The following is a 16,915-nucleotide window of genomic DNA, read 5'->3' as shown; positions in this document are numbered from 1 at the left end:
AAAGAGGATGGACATCAGAAGAGGGAGAAAACAGGGAACAGGACAGGAGCCTACTACAGAGGGCCTCTGAAAAGCTCTACCCTGCAGGGTATCAGAGAAGAAAGTTTCTTGATCTATGAAAAACATTGAAAATCATATCCCCTGTTTCTGCAGGTGTTTCTTGTTTTTGTTTGGTAATATAAAACAGCAATACAGAATTCACTGGATCTATTGCTACAGGTGGGAGACTTCAGGATGAAACTCAACTCTAAAGACAGCAAAGCTAGCACAGGGTGAACACTGGGAGTTAACAGATGAAAATGACAAAGGCAGTTCAATTACACATCAAAGAATGAGAAATTGTGACTTAGATGGTCTACTGAGAATGGCTGTTCTTAACTTCTTAGGTGTCTCCAGAAGGTCTGTATTAAATTCTTCATCCGTAACTAGGGCAGCAATGTTAGAAATTCATGAAAATGTTAGGAAGTAGAAGCTCCTGTGAGGTCATCATATTATTGGTTTTATTCTCTCAAGTGGAACTGTGGGTCAACAACTTCTCCCATTACCCAAATCCACCTTCTGCTTCCAGGATTCTATCTTTCCATTAAGCAAAGCAATCAGACCAAGCTAACATAAAACAAGGCCTCAAAAACTGTGAGCCAAAGTGAACTTTTTCTGTCTAAGTGTTCAAAGAATACATACATCACAGACAGAAAATGAGTTTAATATAGGATTCTTACTAAAGGCCAGCCAAATGCTAGTGACCTCATTATTAATCAGGATTCTTAACTCTTAAAAGTAGACTGGGCAGCCATTTTATTGCCTCCATTTCTCCATGAGGTGGGAGGAAAAAAAAACCCAAATATGCATATGTGAAAAGATCAAAAAATGAGGCCCCTGGCAAGAAGCCTTAACTAAAAAAAGAAATGGGAACAAACTGGCAGGACCAGTGAGAGCGAAGCCAGCAGCACTCTGGATGAGTCACCTGGAAACTTTTGTTTCTATGCATAAAGATGTCTCTGGTGGACTTGAAGAGGCTGTTTGAAGCTGCAAGAAAAGGCCAAGATGATGAAATGAGAACGCTGATGGCAAACAGGGTTCCATTTACTACAGATTGGCTTGGAACATCACCTCTTCAACTTGCAGCTCTGCATGGTCATTATTCCACAGCAGAAGTGCTCCTTCAAGCAGGCATTAGCAGGGGTATCTGGGCCAAATCAGAAAGGACCCCTTTGCATATGGCTACAGCTGATGGACATGTACATATCATGGAAGTGCTTGTTGGAAATGTGAATGCCAAGGACATGCTGAAGATGGCAGCTTCACACTGAGCCACAGAGTACCACCACCAAGATGTTGAATTGCTTATCAAATATGAAGCTGGTGTCCATGCTTTTAGCAACTTTGATAAATCTGCCTTTGGCATAGCAATGGAGAAAAACAATACTGAGATTCTGGTCATCCTTCAGGAAGCAATGCAGAATTAGGTGAATGCTAACCCAGAGAGAGTCAACCCTGTGACTAATCCTATCGCTGTGGCTGTTCCATTCATCTCTACCACTGGAGAGGTTGTTAACCCCACTAGCTTTATTTCTTCAACCAACACCAAAGCAACCTCAGCTAATTTAGAAGAAACCAAAAAAGGAAATTCTCTTGACTCCTCAGTCCAGCAAGTGGTGGGGAGTAGAGGCCAGAGAGTCATCACCATAGTGACTGATGGAGTTTCTCCGGGTAATATCCAAACCTCAATTCCTACTGGAAACATCAGCCAGCCATTTATTTTAACTGTGTAAGATGAACACCAAGTTCTAACTGTGCATGCTGGTCAGATTACAGAGAAGAAGATAATTGAAGGTGAAGAAGTTGCCATTGGTGAAGAGACCAAAGATGGCAGAGATGACGAACAGTGTTGAGGAAATCAAGGAAGACAGTGAAAGAGAGGTTCTGCAGCAACAGCTCCAGGGGGCCAATTGAAGAGCCCAGAAATACAAACATCAGTCCCTCAAGAAAGAGCAAAAGCCAGAACAGTATCATATCAAGCTGGAGGCTACGGCTCAGCAGCAACCCAATGGAGCTGATTTCACCATAGTTGAAAAGGTAGCTGAAGTGGGGGCCATAGTAGTGTCAGAAGGGAAATCTTCAGAGCAACACGAGTGATGAGGTCAGGAAGTGTTTCCTTAGAAACTGTTTCATCGTAACATGCAAAGGCCACACTTGCACTCATGTATCTTTTTTTTTTTTGAGAAGAGAATGCAGAGAGCAAGTACTGTGTACAAATTAAGACTGATCTTAAAAGGTAAAAATTGCAGGGCTCAGTGCCTAGGATCAGGAAGATGATGTACAGCTAGCAAACTCAGCAGGGCATTAGGGGCATCTGAGAGACCAAAGGACCAGGACCAAATCTCTCAGCTCACATCATTGTTTTAAACAAAGTACTGGGCATTGTGAACTGATTTTTTTAAGTAATTAACTTTATATCAAAAGAATTTAAGATAATACTTGTAATGCATATACACCAAGAGCCTATAATGATTATACCTGCAAATTTTTAAGTGACCTGAAAATTTGCCTTAGATTTATGAATCCAATTAGTTTGTTTAAAATCCTCCTCTTGGGGAAGAGGAAATGATACAATATATTTCTAAAGGAACAGGGCACAAGTTCTTCCTAGTTAATCCACTAAAGAGAAATGTATAAGCCAGGCCTAGTAGTACACACCTGTAATGCCAGCATGCAGAAAGCTGAGACAGAAAGCTCATGAGTTTGAGGTCAGCCTGAGCTATAGAGCCTCCTTCAATAAAAGAAGGCCAGGTGTGGTGGTGCATGCCTTTAATCTCAGCACTCAGGAAATAGAGACAGGTGGATCTCTGTGAAATCCAGGCCAATGTGTTTCACACATCTAGTTGTAGGCCAGCCAAGCCTACAGAATAAGACCCTGTCTCCAAATAAAACAAGGCAAAATGAAATGAGAGTGGAAAGGTGGCTTGGTGGCTGGTTAAGAGTGTCACTTGCTCTTCCAGAATACCTGAATTCAGTACCAAGTACCTATATGAGGCCGCTCACAACTACGTGTAACTCCAGCTCCAGGAAACCAATTGCCCTGTTCTGGCCCATGAGGATACCCACACATACATATATGAATATTTTTTAATTAAGTTCATTGAATGCAATGTTTCATGCTTTGGGAACCCGAGGCAGAAAGATTGGCATGATTTTGAAGCCAGCCCAAACTACAATGTGAAAGCATAATGTAAGAAAAGAAAATTAAATGAAGTGTGATGGTACACACCTCTAATTCTATCACTCAGGAGGTAGAGGTAGATAGATCTCTGTAAGTTCAAGACCAACCTAATCGGCAAAGAGAGTTCTGGGATACCCAGGACTACATACAAAGACACAGCCAAAATTAAAAAAAAAAAGATGGAAGAAAGAAAGAAAAAAAATTAGCAATTAGCAAAGAGAGACTGATTATGATCCCCTGATAAATTGTATTTCCATAGCTTAGATACCAGTTTAAACACACACACACAGAAAAAAAAAAAAAAATCAAACCAAGCATAGTGGTATGTGCTTGTAATCTCAGTGCTTGGGAAGGTGAGACAGAAAGACCACTGTAAGTTAGAGGTTAGCTTTGGCAACAGTAAGATCTTTCTTAAAAATTAAGAATAAAACCATGAAATAGCCAGGCATGGGGGTGATGACCTCTCCTCCCTGCACTTGGGGAGCAGAGGCAGGCAGGACTTTGGGATTTATTTATTTATTTATTATAATTTATTCACTTTTTATTCCATCTATAACCCCCTTCCTCATCTCCTCCCAGGCCCACCCACTCTCTCTCTTCTCCCCCTACTCCTTTTCTCTAGTCCACTGATAGGAGAGGACCTCCTCCCCTTCTATCTGACCCTAACCTATCAGATCTCATCAGGGATGGCAACATCATCTTCCTCTGTGGCCTGGCAAGGTTGCAACTCCCAGTAAGAGGTGATCAAAGAGCCAGCCACTGAGCTCATGACAGAGACAGCCCCTGACCCCCTTACTAGGCAGCCTATGGGCTTCCTTTGAACAGAGGGTCTAGGTCTCTCCATGCATGGTCCTTGGATGGAGTATTGGTCTCTGCAGGCTGTCTTGGACCAGGGTTTTTTGGTTCTGTTGCTCTCCTTGTGGAGCTCCTGTCCCCCTCCAGGTCTTTTTATCTCCCCCTTTTTCCATAAGGTTCCCTGCACTCTGCCCAAAGTTTGAATGTGAGTCTCAGCATCTGTTTCAATACCCTATTGGGTAGAGTGTTTCAGACGGCCCCTGTGGAAGGCTCCTGGCCTGTTCCTTATCTTCTCCTACTTCTGATGTCTATCCTGTTTGCCCTTTTGAGTGAGGTTCCATCCTCTTTCTTATGGTCCTCCTTGTTGTTTGGCTTCTTTCGGACTATAGATTTTAGTATGTTTATCCTATATCATATGACTAATATCCAGGTATAAGTGAGTATATATCATATGTGTCTTTCTGCTTCAGGTTACCTTACTCAAGATGATCTTTTCTAGTTCCCACCATTTGCCTGAAAGTTTCATGATTTCCTTGTTTTTAATAGCTGAGTAGTATTCCATTGTGTAAATGTACCACAATTTCTGTACCCATTCTTCAGTTGAGGTACATCTAGGTTGTTTTCAGATTCTGGCTATTATGAATAGAGGTGCTATGAACATAGTTTAGCAAATGTCCTTGTTGTATGGTTTAGCATCTTTCATGTATCCCCAAGAGTGGTATTTGGATCTTCATGTAGCACTATTCCTAATTTTCTGAGAAAGCACCAGATTGATTTCCAAAATGGTTGTACAAGGCTACATTCCCACCAGCAATGGAAGAGGGTTTCCCTTCTCCACAACCTCTCCAGCCTTTGGGATTTTAACTAGTCTGGCCTACATAGTGAGTTCCATGCCAGCCAGGACTACTCAAGGAACAGAAAAAAAAAATGTAAAAATAAAAGATAAAAAAAGCTGAGGACATAGGTCAGTGGTGGAAATGATGTTGTGTGTGCAAGGAGCCCTGGGTTACTCCTTTGGCACATATGTACACAACAAAATGAGGGCAAGAGTGCAAAGAAAGAAACAATTGACATCAGATTGTTAAAAGCTAGAAAGAAGATTTAGTAATATATAAAACCCCCATCCTCCAAGCTATGCTTCCAGAGTTCTGGAAGATGGCCAGAAAGAGGCTGCTGAGCTCTGAAACTCTAGTCTTGAGGTGGAAACTGTATAGTCACTGGATGTTATAAAACTACCTTTATGAGGGTCATTTGTCCTAGCACCTTGTTTCCAAACATCTATTTATATAAAATCAAGGTCAAAATTAAAAAAAAAAATAGTAGACTAGACAAGGGAAGACAAAAGGCCAAATACAGGCCTACCCAAAATAGACTTCAAAAGTCTGACCAGAAATTGGTTAAGAATGCTGTTGTTGGTGCTACTGGTGTAGCTCTTATTACCCTCTTGAGCCTTCCCTGGGAGTGGCCTCTGAATGAAATGCCCTTGGGAAGATCCAGTTAATGGACTAATTAAAAATAAGGCATGGAGAGGTGGTCTGAGTCTGTAGGTGAGGCTTGACAGCTTGGAATGTGCATCTGAAGAGTCATACTCAAGGTCCTTTCAAGTGTAAGGTAAAGCTAACTACTCAAGAAGCAAGGGCAAGAGGGGTTGCCAATGAGGACTAAAAGAGCCAGGTCAAGTGTCACAGTTCAGAGAGCAGCCAGTCTCAGTGGTCATTTTCCATACATCAGAGTAGTATAGGCTCAAATCCTGGAGCCACACTGTCTGGTTCATCTGTTTCCTTCATCCACTAACTTAGAGCTCTTGGGAGCAGCTCTCCTCACAATGACTCTGTGCCCCTCTTCCAGGAAAACATGGGTGAGGGCAGAGCCACTGCAAGGCTTGACGTAGCTGAGACCACAAATCTTTTTGTGTGCTATCTGGACTATGAACATGCATCATTGAAGCAACAAAAAGTCCTCCGTCAGTGATACCCAGCTGTGTCCTCATGTCAACTGAACTGGCCCCCATATTGTGTTAGCTTATTGTACAATCAGGATTACACTGATATAAAAGAGTTTAAAATGAATTCCAGCATAGCATGGCAGGATTGATCAGTCCTGGGAGGCCAAAGGGATAATATCACAAAAGATTATAGAGAAAAAAATACTGGGGTTCGGGAAACATTCTTGAAACTTTGATAATATTGAGTCAGGGAGACTTGAGTGACACTTGGGTAACATCCATGTACCCTTTTGTTAAGTGATAATGACTTAGGGATCCCACTGCAGAATCCAAAGCCCAGAAGACAAAATATATGATGCAGTAGAGGAAGAGGATGTCTGAGGATGGCTGAAACAGGGCAAAATTGGTGCTAGGATATGACTTCTGAGCAGCATGCCACCATTGTTACCCACTCTCATTCTCTTTGGGTCAGAGATCTCTTAAGGTGACTAGATCTGGGTCTCCACAGAGACATTGCTAAGGTTAAAGTTCTGAGGACAGTAGCTACTACCCTCATAATGTCTTCTCCCCTGGGCCTATCTTGGAAGCAGCAGAAAGCCATGAATCTTGTTTAACGATTGGTTAGAGGCATCTTCCCGACAGCCACACTTGCGGAGGTCACATCACCTGGTGCAGCATTGTGGGACACGAAGATCCCAGGTGGACTGCAGAACTTGAGAGCACATGTAATGAGACCTCCTGAGTTGCTGTGTACACAACACTTGTACTTTTAAAACAACAGAATATTCACATATGAGGGGTCTGTGCCAAGGAATGAAAAGAGGTATATCCCACACTGGCAATTGGCAAGGAGAGTTGCCAGGAGGGAAAGGGTGTCAGGGATGAGTGATTTAAGCTCTCTGTGGCTTACATGAACAGCCGTCACAGAACACATCTACTAAAGGATGTAATGATTTCCTTAGTATTCTATCCCAAAGTACCAATAAAGTAGAGGGCTCTAATATCTGAATGCAGAGATTTTATTAAAATGATAAATGACCTCTCCTGTTCTCATTAGTTTGTAGCCCAGGGAGAAGAGGCAGGTGTGGCTGTCTATGAGGGACAAAGTCCCAGCCAAAGAAATAGCCAAAAAGCCCGGAACTTAGAAGTGGGTGAACCTGATTTCCAGAACTAGGAGCACCGAGGACCTGCAAAATAGCTTAGGCTGAGCTGATGGAAGAAGGACAGGGGTGTGGCTTACAAAGAGCTCTTTTTCTCAGCAGATTCATCAGCCACTGAAGAACACTGCATGGAGCTTCCTCCTGCCAAACTCTGTCCCCACTGAGATCTGTAACATTAAGATAGTCACCGCCCCTTCCTATAAGCCTAGGCTTCTGCAAGATATTAAATGCCATTCTTCTCTGTAAAGATACACATGAGTTAATCTTTCCAAAGTCTGTGATGGACTACCCATAAAAATATGAGTGAAAGTTAATTTTAGAAGAAGATTTTTGTAGAAATGGGTGTACATGAATATCAAGAAATTTAGAATGCAGCCCAGGAAGTAGACCTGAGTTGGCTTGTAAACTAGTGAGTAGCAGAGATCTTCTGTCTACAGCCACATCCTCTATGAAAAGCAGTTGCCTTTCCCCTGATGCATACCCTTATTGGGAGCTACAAAGAGTGTTTGCCAACCTTTGAAACACTTTCTGTGCACACATAGCATGACACTCCTGAGCATGGCACAGTCACTAACACTAGACTAAACTTCTTGCAAAAAAAAAAAGCTGTGTAAAAATAATGTGTTGGTTGTTTTCTGGAATTAATCTCCTGAGAGCAGAGAACAGCGGTCACAGAGAAGGGACACACTGCTGAAATCGGATGTGTTCTGCTTTGCCACTCTACATTGTGTAAAACAGCAGCTTTCAGGCCATACCTTGACCTAGATGTCTTCGCTGGACAAAGAAGCATTTGGTTCCATTCTGAGGACATGATGATTATACCTTCTTGTGCAAGTAAATACCACTTGCCCAGGACCAGCCAATCACAGACACAACATAGTCTTAAAATTCAAAAGATACCATCCTATTTATCAGCTAACGGAGGCCATCTTTACACATGGGTATATTAAAACCACACTGAAAAGAACAGCCCTGAGAGTGCTCAAATACAGCAGACAGACTGTGAAAGCAGCTCAGTCCTTTCGATCAGACACAGAAAAGCTGTACCTTACAGACTACCATGTTCCGTGCGAAGGCTTCAACCTGGAGTGAGGTGTGAAGACTACTCAGAAATATACCATAAAAGAAAGTAATCCAAGCAGGATAGCTCAAAAAAAAAAAAATCTATCGTCAAACTGTCTCTCCAACATGCTAGAAAGGAAACACTACAGAAAATGCCTTCCTTTACTCCTAATGTTGCCAGTTTATTCAACGTCCTCATCTAGAACCCTCCCCAAAACAGGAGCGCACCTAATGTTGCAATGGTGATGGTCTCATCTGAGACTCAGCCAGAGACTAACAAACAAACAGTCCCTGACTGAGTCTGGTGTTTCCGCTAATCTTGGCCCCTGCCGATGCTGCAACACACTCAGATTGCTACCCATCCGTTTCACTGTTTGTATGTTTATACCTAGTCTTGTACCTCCCTTTTATGGCTACCATGATTCTGTACCTTGCCTTTTAAACTGGATTCACTCCCAAAGCTCAGCTCAGTCCTGTGTCTTTGCAGCTCCTGCAACCCTTAAATCTTTGCTCTATAGAAAATCTCCAACTCCATTCCTTAGTAATATTCCTAAGTGTTTCAGTACCTTACTTTGAATCTGCATCAGCTCCAGTAAGGCCTCTTTTGGACTTCTTGAACTCTGGTGAAGCCTCTCTAGCCCTTTTGTAGCCGTTTTGTAACCCACACGTATACATAAATACAGTAATGATTAGTGTTTGGTGGTTAATAGGCAATCTGTGAGTTAATTTTAGTAGCTAAGACCAAAATAAATGAATATGTGTGTGGTGGTTAGTTTTAATTGTCAACTTGACAGAATCTAGAATCACCCAGAAAGAAAGGAGGGCCTGTGCCTATGCTGTATCTATAGAGTGTTGTCTTCACTATGCTCATTCCTGTCATGTGGGAAGACTCATCAACCACACCATGCCTTGGGTAGGACATTCAGACTTGTTTAAGAGTGAAAAGGTGAGTCTAGCAGTAGCAAATATGCATTATGTCATTGCTCTCTATCACTTATAGATGTGGCCTGACTAGATACTTCAAGTTCCTGTCTCATTAATGTCCCCAAAATGATGGACTGTGCCCTGTAATTGTGAGCCAAATAAACACTTTCTTCCTTCTCCATTAAGTTTCTTTGTCAGGTTTTTTTTTTTTAAGCAACAGGAAGAGAAACAAAAACAGTATGATTGCCAATAACCAGTTATAGAGAAATAAATTAAGACTAACTGGCAAAATTTCAGCCAACAAAATTTCAACCTTGTGAATTCAATGTTATTCAATTAAATTTTGACATTCATTATAGAAAGGCACAAATATGTCAGCCTGTGTTTCTGGCATAGCATGTTCACACCACACCAAGAAAGCCTCGTATCATTAGGCTATCCACCTTAAGATAAATATTGGACCTATTGAGAGAGCAGGGCAGCCACCTCACTAGTCTCAAGAGGTGAAGTGTCACCCAGAGTGTGTCATAAGTGGCAAGGAGTAGAAATGTGCATCTATTACCTTGAAGCAGGCTGATATGTGTTGGCTCATAATCTACACCCTATCAAAGGGGCCTCTGTGGCTTGCAAACTGGAAAGAGACAGAAAAGGCCCACCCAGATCTAAAAACTGGAATTCTAGCCCAGTGAAATTAGGGGAGCCCATTAGTACCTCAACTCATATAATCAAACTTGAAAACACCTAATTTCACATGACCCACACAAGGCCTTTCTCTGGAGGGAGAAATGAAGGGAATGGGATATACTATCAAAGCAAGTGTACCAAGCCTAATGGGTCCAAGAAATCCATGTTCCAACTGCCTCTCCAATATAACTTGAAGAAAAACACACTCATATCCCACTCTAGTGAAAGGCCACACTTTTGATTGTGTTGGAGAGCACAATTGGTCTTCATGGAAGGGGAAAAAGACAAAAAATTAAGTGGGTAGGAAAGACTGTGAATTTTAGTATAGTTGAGAGCAAAAGGTGAATATAATCAAAATACCTTGTCCAGCATCCTCAAAGTACTAATAAAATTATTATAAAAGAACATATGTTTCTAATAAGACCTCTTACTCCAAGTGCTTATAATTTATATATTCTCTTTCTTTCTCTGTATCAGGCCTTTTAGGACTAGTGATGTTGTGAAATATTTATTAGGTATTCATCTCTATTTCTTGGCATGTAATTCCTAAAATCATCCTTGGAATGTCCAAAGAGCTAAATATGTTCTGTAGGCTAAAAATGTGTGTGTGTGTGTGTGAGAGAGAGAGAGAGAGAGAGAGAGAGAGAGAGAGAGCTTTAAAGCTAATCAGAAAGCGGTTGGTTACTGCAATAACACCTATGTCATTATTGCTACAGTGTATCTTGCAGGTGGGTCACTGTTGGAGGTTGCAGAGTTTGTAGTTCGATGGAGTATTCTGATGATTACTTTCCTCCTTTAACAGTGTGAAGAGTGACTTCCAGTACCATGCATGTTAGTCAGTATGGGTAAAAATTCTAATTGGGCAACAGCTCTACTTCTTCCTGCTCAAAAACGTACAGAAGTTTTGTCTTCAGCAATACATCAGTGCAGTATCTTAACTGCGACACCTACAAAATGAAATTTAAAAAAAAAAAAATGTAGCCAGGAGTGGTGTTACATGCCTGTAATGCCAGCACTCTGGAAAGCAGAGGTAGGCAGATCTCTGTGAATTTGAGGCCATCCTTATCTATAAAGCAAGTCAGGACAGCCAAGGCTACACAGAGAAACCCTGTCTCAAAAAAAAATTAAATACTTTCAGCATACAATGGCACAGAATATACAATTTCAGTCCAAAGGGGGAAAATGAGGACATAGTGGGGAAATACTTGACCAAAAAAGACTAGAAACCAGCAGACCAAATATTGAATCTGGTAGCTCCATGCCTGGTATCTAGGATCTTAGTTTCATAGGAATTAGATGGCTCCACAGTTCCAGCTTTGAAGCCTACAACATACACCTTTTTCTTGGGCTGGTTTGAACTGGTTTCACTCCCTAAATGCAGCTTTCCTTGACATATGTCTTACAATTGACACATTTTATATCCTGAATGTAGCCCCCTCCCTCATCTCCTTCCTGTCCCCAATCCTTCCTTCTTCTCCCCTATCTTCCTCTCCTAGACTACTGTTAGGGGGAGTCCACCTCCCCTGCCATCTGACCCTAGCTTATCATGTCTCATCAGGACTGCCTGGCTCCCCTTCCTCTGTGGCCTGGCAAAGCTTCATCGCCAGGGGGAAGTGATCAAAGAGCAGACAACTGAGTTCATGACAGAGGCAGCCCATACTCCTCTTACTCAGGAACCCACATGAAGACTGAGCTACCCATCGGCTACATACACCCATGCATGGTCCTTAGTTGGTGCATCAGTCTCTGCAGGAGCCCCTGGACCCAGAATTTTTGGCTTTGTTGGTTCCCTTGTAGAGCACCTGTCCCCTCCGTGTCCTTCTATTTCCCTCTTATTCTATAAGACTCCCTGCACTCTGCCCAAAGTTTAGCTGTGAGTCTCAGCATCTGGGTTCAAAACCCTGTCGAGGGGAGCCTTTTGACAGACCTCTCTGGTAGGCTCCCATCCTATTCTCTCCTTTCCACCAATTCTGGTGTCTATCCTGTTTGCCTTTCTGAGTTCAATGCTTCATACAATAGCCCTCATAGCTTTCTCACAGGGACTTCCGTGCCACACACTGCCTGGTCTCACCAGCTCTCTGACACAATGGAGGAAGAATGCATGAACCGTGTATCCTTCCTTTCCATACTTCTGAGGCCAATTCCATGAGGATGGTACTGTCAAGTTCAGCTGACAGCTTAAGATGGATCCTTGCCTACTTTTACCACATTTATAGTAGCTTTTGTGTGTTGAAAAAAAAATGCTTTCTAAGAGTAAGAAACCCCTTAGGCTTTCTTCTTTCGTAAGTTAGAAGCTCGTCAGGATGGTGCCTTTTCCTAAAGGTACCCTTAAGTACACTTATCATTATTTCAGTGCAGAAAAGGGGCCTCTCCTTAATGGTACTAATATTTTACAATTACACTGTTTCTAGCCCATGTCCTGGCTACATAATTACGCTTCCCAGAGTTCTTTTCCTCTCAAAACTGTATTTTTTTTACAGCTTTCTGACAAATTTGTTCTTTTTTATTGTAGACACACATAAGTATTATCATTAGTAATCATGTAACAGAGCCCGCATTATGCAGTCATGAAATTGCAGGACATGGGCAGAAAACAACCAGATTCTTTGCCAAAGTATCACAGCTTCTAGCCTGGTTGCTATTAGAGGCTTTGTTCCCCTTTGAAACTTTATTAGCCAGGCAGCCAGAGTCTTCATTGCTCTCTATTATTGTCTTGCAAGTTCCTAAAAGAATCAGCTGTCTAAGCTATGCTTACATCATTCAATGACTTTTCTCATTCATAGTTCCAAAGCCCTATACATTCTTCAAAAAAAAACGGTCAGGTTCTTCATAAGAACCGTGTTCTTGGTACCAAGTTTTGTAGTAATTACTGTTTGAAACATCATAACTCAGAGTAACTTAAGAAAAAGTTTATTTTGGCTTACTGTTCCAAAGGAAGGAACCATAATGTTTTGGGAGGCAAGGCAACAGGTAGCCCAAACAGGAAGTTGGAATATTACATCTTCAACCACAAACACAAATCAGAAACAGTGAACTGGAAGTGGGTGGAACTATAAACTCTCAAAGACCTGCTCAGTTGGAACTTACTCTAGAAATGTTATACCTCCTGGGGTTCCATAACTTCTCAAAACAGTACTACACCTGAGAACCTAATCCTCAAATCCACAAGTTAAATCACAAGAGTAGTGAATCTTGCATTTAAAAAATGAAAAATTATTTTGAGATTCCATCTCACCCTTTTCACAATGTCTGTCATCAAGAAAGCAAACAAGGGATAAGAAGGAGAAAAGAAAGTAAACATATAACAACACAGGAAAGGGTGTGGGGAATAGGGAGGCCTCATTTACTGTTAGGGAAAGTATATATTTAGATAGACATTACATAAATATATACAGAGTTTTCTCAAGTAGCTCAAAATAAAACTACCCTATGGCCCAGTGATTCCAGTTTTGGTCATATACCCAAAAGATTCTATATCCTTCTACAGAGAAACTTGATCATCCCTTTTCATGGCTGCTCTATTCATAGTATCTATGAAATAAAATTAGCCTAAATGTCCATCAATAGGATGGATAATGAAAATGTGGGGTATATAGATAATATAATTTTGTTCATCCATGAATAAAAATGAAATTATGCATCTTACATGAAAATTTATGGGACCAGAAACATTATTAAGTGAAGTGTAGTCCAGGCTCAAAACAAATAAAGCATGTTCTCTCTCATATGAAGATCCCAGCTTCTAATTTTTTTATATAGATGTATTACTGTGAGAGTTTACTGAGGCTAGTAAGCTAAAAGGGGGTCCATAGGATGATGAATAAAAATCTTTAAGGAAGAAGGGTAGGTTTGGGTAACAACATGTATGGTATGAAAATGAAAGGTGAAGCACTGAAAATGGAAGAGCTTAAGGAGGGTGAGGACAGGAAGAGTGAGGTCAGGGAGGGCAACCAAATCCAAGTATTATGAAAACGTCCCACAAGGAAACCTGCTTCTTTTGCATGCTAAAATCACTCAATAAGGAGACAGCCTGGTTATCACCTACCTGTAGCTCATTGATGGTGAGGCCAGAACAGAACGAATATAATCCCAATGTCTGCCTAGGCTTCAGCGTCAGTTCAAAGTGAGCCTGAGGAATTTAGTGAAACCCTGTCTCGGAATTAAAGGATGAAAGAGAATCAAGGATGGAGGACTGGAGATTCAGCTTACTGGTGGAGCTCTGACGTGATTATATGTGCACAAGACCATAGATCTAATACTGTCCACAATGAAAACATTTGGGAAAAAAACCACGAGTTCAACCAAAACAAAAACAGAAACCGACTTTGAACAGTTGCAGGTTCCCGGAGAATGAAACCTGTAGAGCTATAGAGGCTTTTCACTGTGAAGACCAGCTGTGGTTTGCTCTAAGTAACTGCTGTAGGTTACCACCTTGGTCTAGATTACTGTGCCTTGTTCTGAATCAAAGCCAGGCAGTGCTATACACTATGTGACACAGTGGGTATCAGGCTATGTGTTACCCTGGGTGACTATATTTTACAAAGCCTCAGATGGTTCTATTTTTGGTGAAAATTCAGGGCAGAATGATTCTGCATCTTATTTGTCCACATAGACACTGCCACCAACAAAGGAAGTAACACCCTTACCTAAAAGTGTTTTAGTGATTTAGGTAAGCCTAAAAATGAAGGAAGATTACGGTGGCAAAGGTCCCACTTATGAGGTCATCAAACTATGTTGTATATGTAGAGAGCTCCCAATAGTCTTGGGCTTCAGCTCATCATACTTGCTCTAATGATATTGTCATCTATCCATCCATTTGTTTGTCTGTCTGCTTGTCTCTCTGGACCAGATCATCTGTGTCATCCAGACCTGTCTTGAATTACTACTGAGTAACATGACTCTGTGAAATTGCAGAAACTTTTCAACCGGGCTTTTTGGTATCTTCCCTAACACCTCTTCACCTGTTCCATCCCTCTGCCACTGCCATCAATAAGGCATTCTTGAACTCTGCAGCCTCTTTAATCCTTTTGTAGTCATTAAATAACTCTGTGTGTCTCTGTCTCTATCTCTCTCTGTGTCTCTCTCATACACACATGCACACAATCTCTATGTGAAGTAGAATGTGTGTTCTAGTAGTTAATATTACTAATTGATATTAGAATAAAAGATCATGTGGTTGCTAATGGCCAAATGGCCATATTATCAAGAGAAATGAGAATTACTAGGTACAGACCAGCCAATGAAAGTGAATGCATCTTATGAAATGATTAATATTCAATTAATAATTCTAACATTTTGGAAAGATGAAAGCAAGTCAACCTATGATTATGACAGAGTCTGTCATGACAAACCCTTTCCCTCAGGCCTAATTCTCTACATGTCTTAAGCTGAGACTTTTATGTTATAATTTACCAGAAACTCTCCATCTTTTATTGCTTTTTGGGTGTGGCTTATCCCCAAAAAAGAACAGTTGGAAAAACTGATGTTGAAACTGTACCGAAGAAGAACTTTAATTTTGATGTGTTCATCTGGGATCCCAGGACTTTGGTAGACCCACCCCTCCATCTCTGCTGCCTGTGGCTCACTGAGATTCTCTCTTGAGTCAGCTATACCCTGGGCCTACAGCTTTTCTCGGAAGATGTCTCAAAGTTCCGACATCCCAAGCTTCCTGAAGTTTCCATTGGAACTTGGCCTTTAAGTTCAGAACATACACCTTTGTGTGCAGAAAAAGGGGAAACACCTACACAGTCAGAAACCCCTTTCATAGTGTTCTGTTTAGGCTCTCTCTTTTCAAATTAATTTGCATTTTCTCAAATTAATGCCTTTCATGGGTACGGTCTTTCCCTAAGAACTAGAAGTCCAAGTTTATCATAGCACAAGATACCAGTTTCCTCAGAAATAGTCTCATTAATAATTACAGATGCTTTGTTGTCTCTACAGTCTCCTTGTCAGAAGGCCATGTGCTGCATAAACAAACCACATTTTCTTGTATTTCTGTACCTTCTGTCTCTCTCTGTCTTTTATCGTCTCTCTGTCTCTATCTTGTTTTTTCTTGAAATTTGCTCCAACAAACAAACTAGTTCATTTTCGTTTAAATTTAACCTCATTTAAGTATTCAGAATATGGTAGAACACAGCTATAGTTCTTGCCAAAATATTGCCTCAATGGCTCCAAGCCCAGTTTCTGATAGAGTGCTTGTTCTCTGAAATTTCAGGAGCCAAGCCTCTATTTTCCACATTTCTCTCAGCATTATTGTCTTTCTAGTTCCCTTCAGAATGACCTGTTTAGCTCTGCTATAGTACTCAAGTAATTTTTGAACCCAAAGTCCAAATTTCTTTTTTTTCACAAACCAATTCTAAAGCTCAAGAACTACATGGTCAGGCTTATCACAGCAAGCACTTTTCTCTGGTATAAATTTTCTGTATTATTTACTTTCCATATTGCTGGAAACAAAATACCTCACCAAAGAACCTTAGAAAGGGGGCTTATTCAGGCTCTCAGTACCATGGTACAGTCCATCATAGTGAGAAGTCATGGTAGCAGGAGCCAACGGCACATGCTCACATTGTGTCCATAGTCAGGAAGCAAAGACAAAGACATATTTGGCTCACTTCTCCATTTTATTCAGTCCAGGACCCCAATCCATGGGATAGCATTGTCCATGTATAGAATGTGACTTGCCACCACAATCAAGCTGATTTAAAGAATCCCTCACAGGAAGAGCATGTCTGATTGCATGCGGGTTGATGCCCCAGGTCCCGCCTCTGAGAAAAAGGTATCGGATGGGTCTGATGCTCTTTGGGTGGATGACACCTAAATGAACATCGGTACAAAGTCCCAATTTATTTCTAATATCAGAGATCAGACCTCTACTTTTGCCTGATGCGTCTAAAACAAAAAAGGGGGAACTGTAGAGAGCTGCGGAATGCTGTGCCTTAAAGATGGAGCTGGTTTCCGCCTTCCACCTTCCCGATGGTGAGTGCTCTCTGTCACGAACAATTCCACATTTGGCTAAGGCTGAGGATCTGGCTTGCTTCCATGTATGTGGACCTATCTGCATTGCCCACGTGGCATGCCTGGGTTGGCTACCCAGAGGCTATTTAAGCTGTGGGCTGGCTTTCCCCA

At 41.4% G+C, this 16,915-nt stretch overlaps 1 pseudogene; it reads left to right on the top strand.

The window, feature by feature from the left end:
- The first annotated feature begins 992 nt into the window (after positions 1 to 992).
- Positions 993 to 2,177, top strand: LOC132652266 (GA-binding protein subunit beta-2-like; annotated as a pseudogene).
- Positions 2,178 to 16,915: the final 14,738 nt, after the last annotated feature.

Source organism: Meriones unguiculatus, chromosome 1, assembly GCF_030254825.1.
Source record: "Meriones unguiculatus strain TT.TT164.6M chromosome 1, Bangor_MerUng_6.1, whole genome shotgun sequence".
NCBI classification, from domain to species: domain Eukaryota; kingdom Metazoa; phylum Chordata; class Mammalia; order Rodentia; family Muridae; genus Meriones; species Meriones unguiculatus.
The sequence above is the reverse complement of the archived record's forward strand: the minus strand, read 5'-3'. Positions and strand labels throughout refer to the sequence as shown.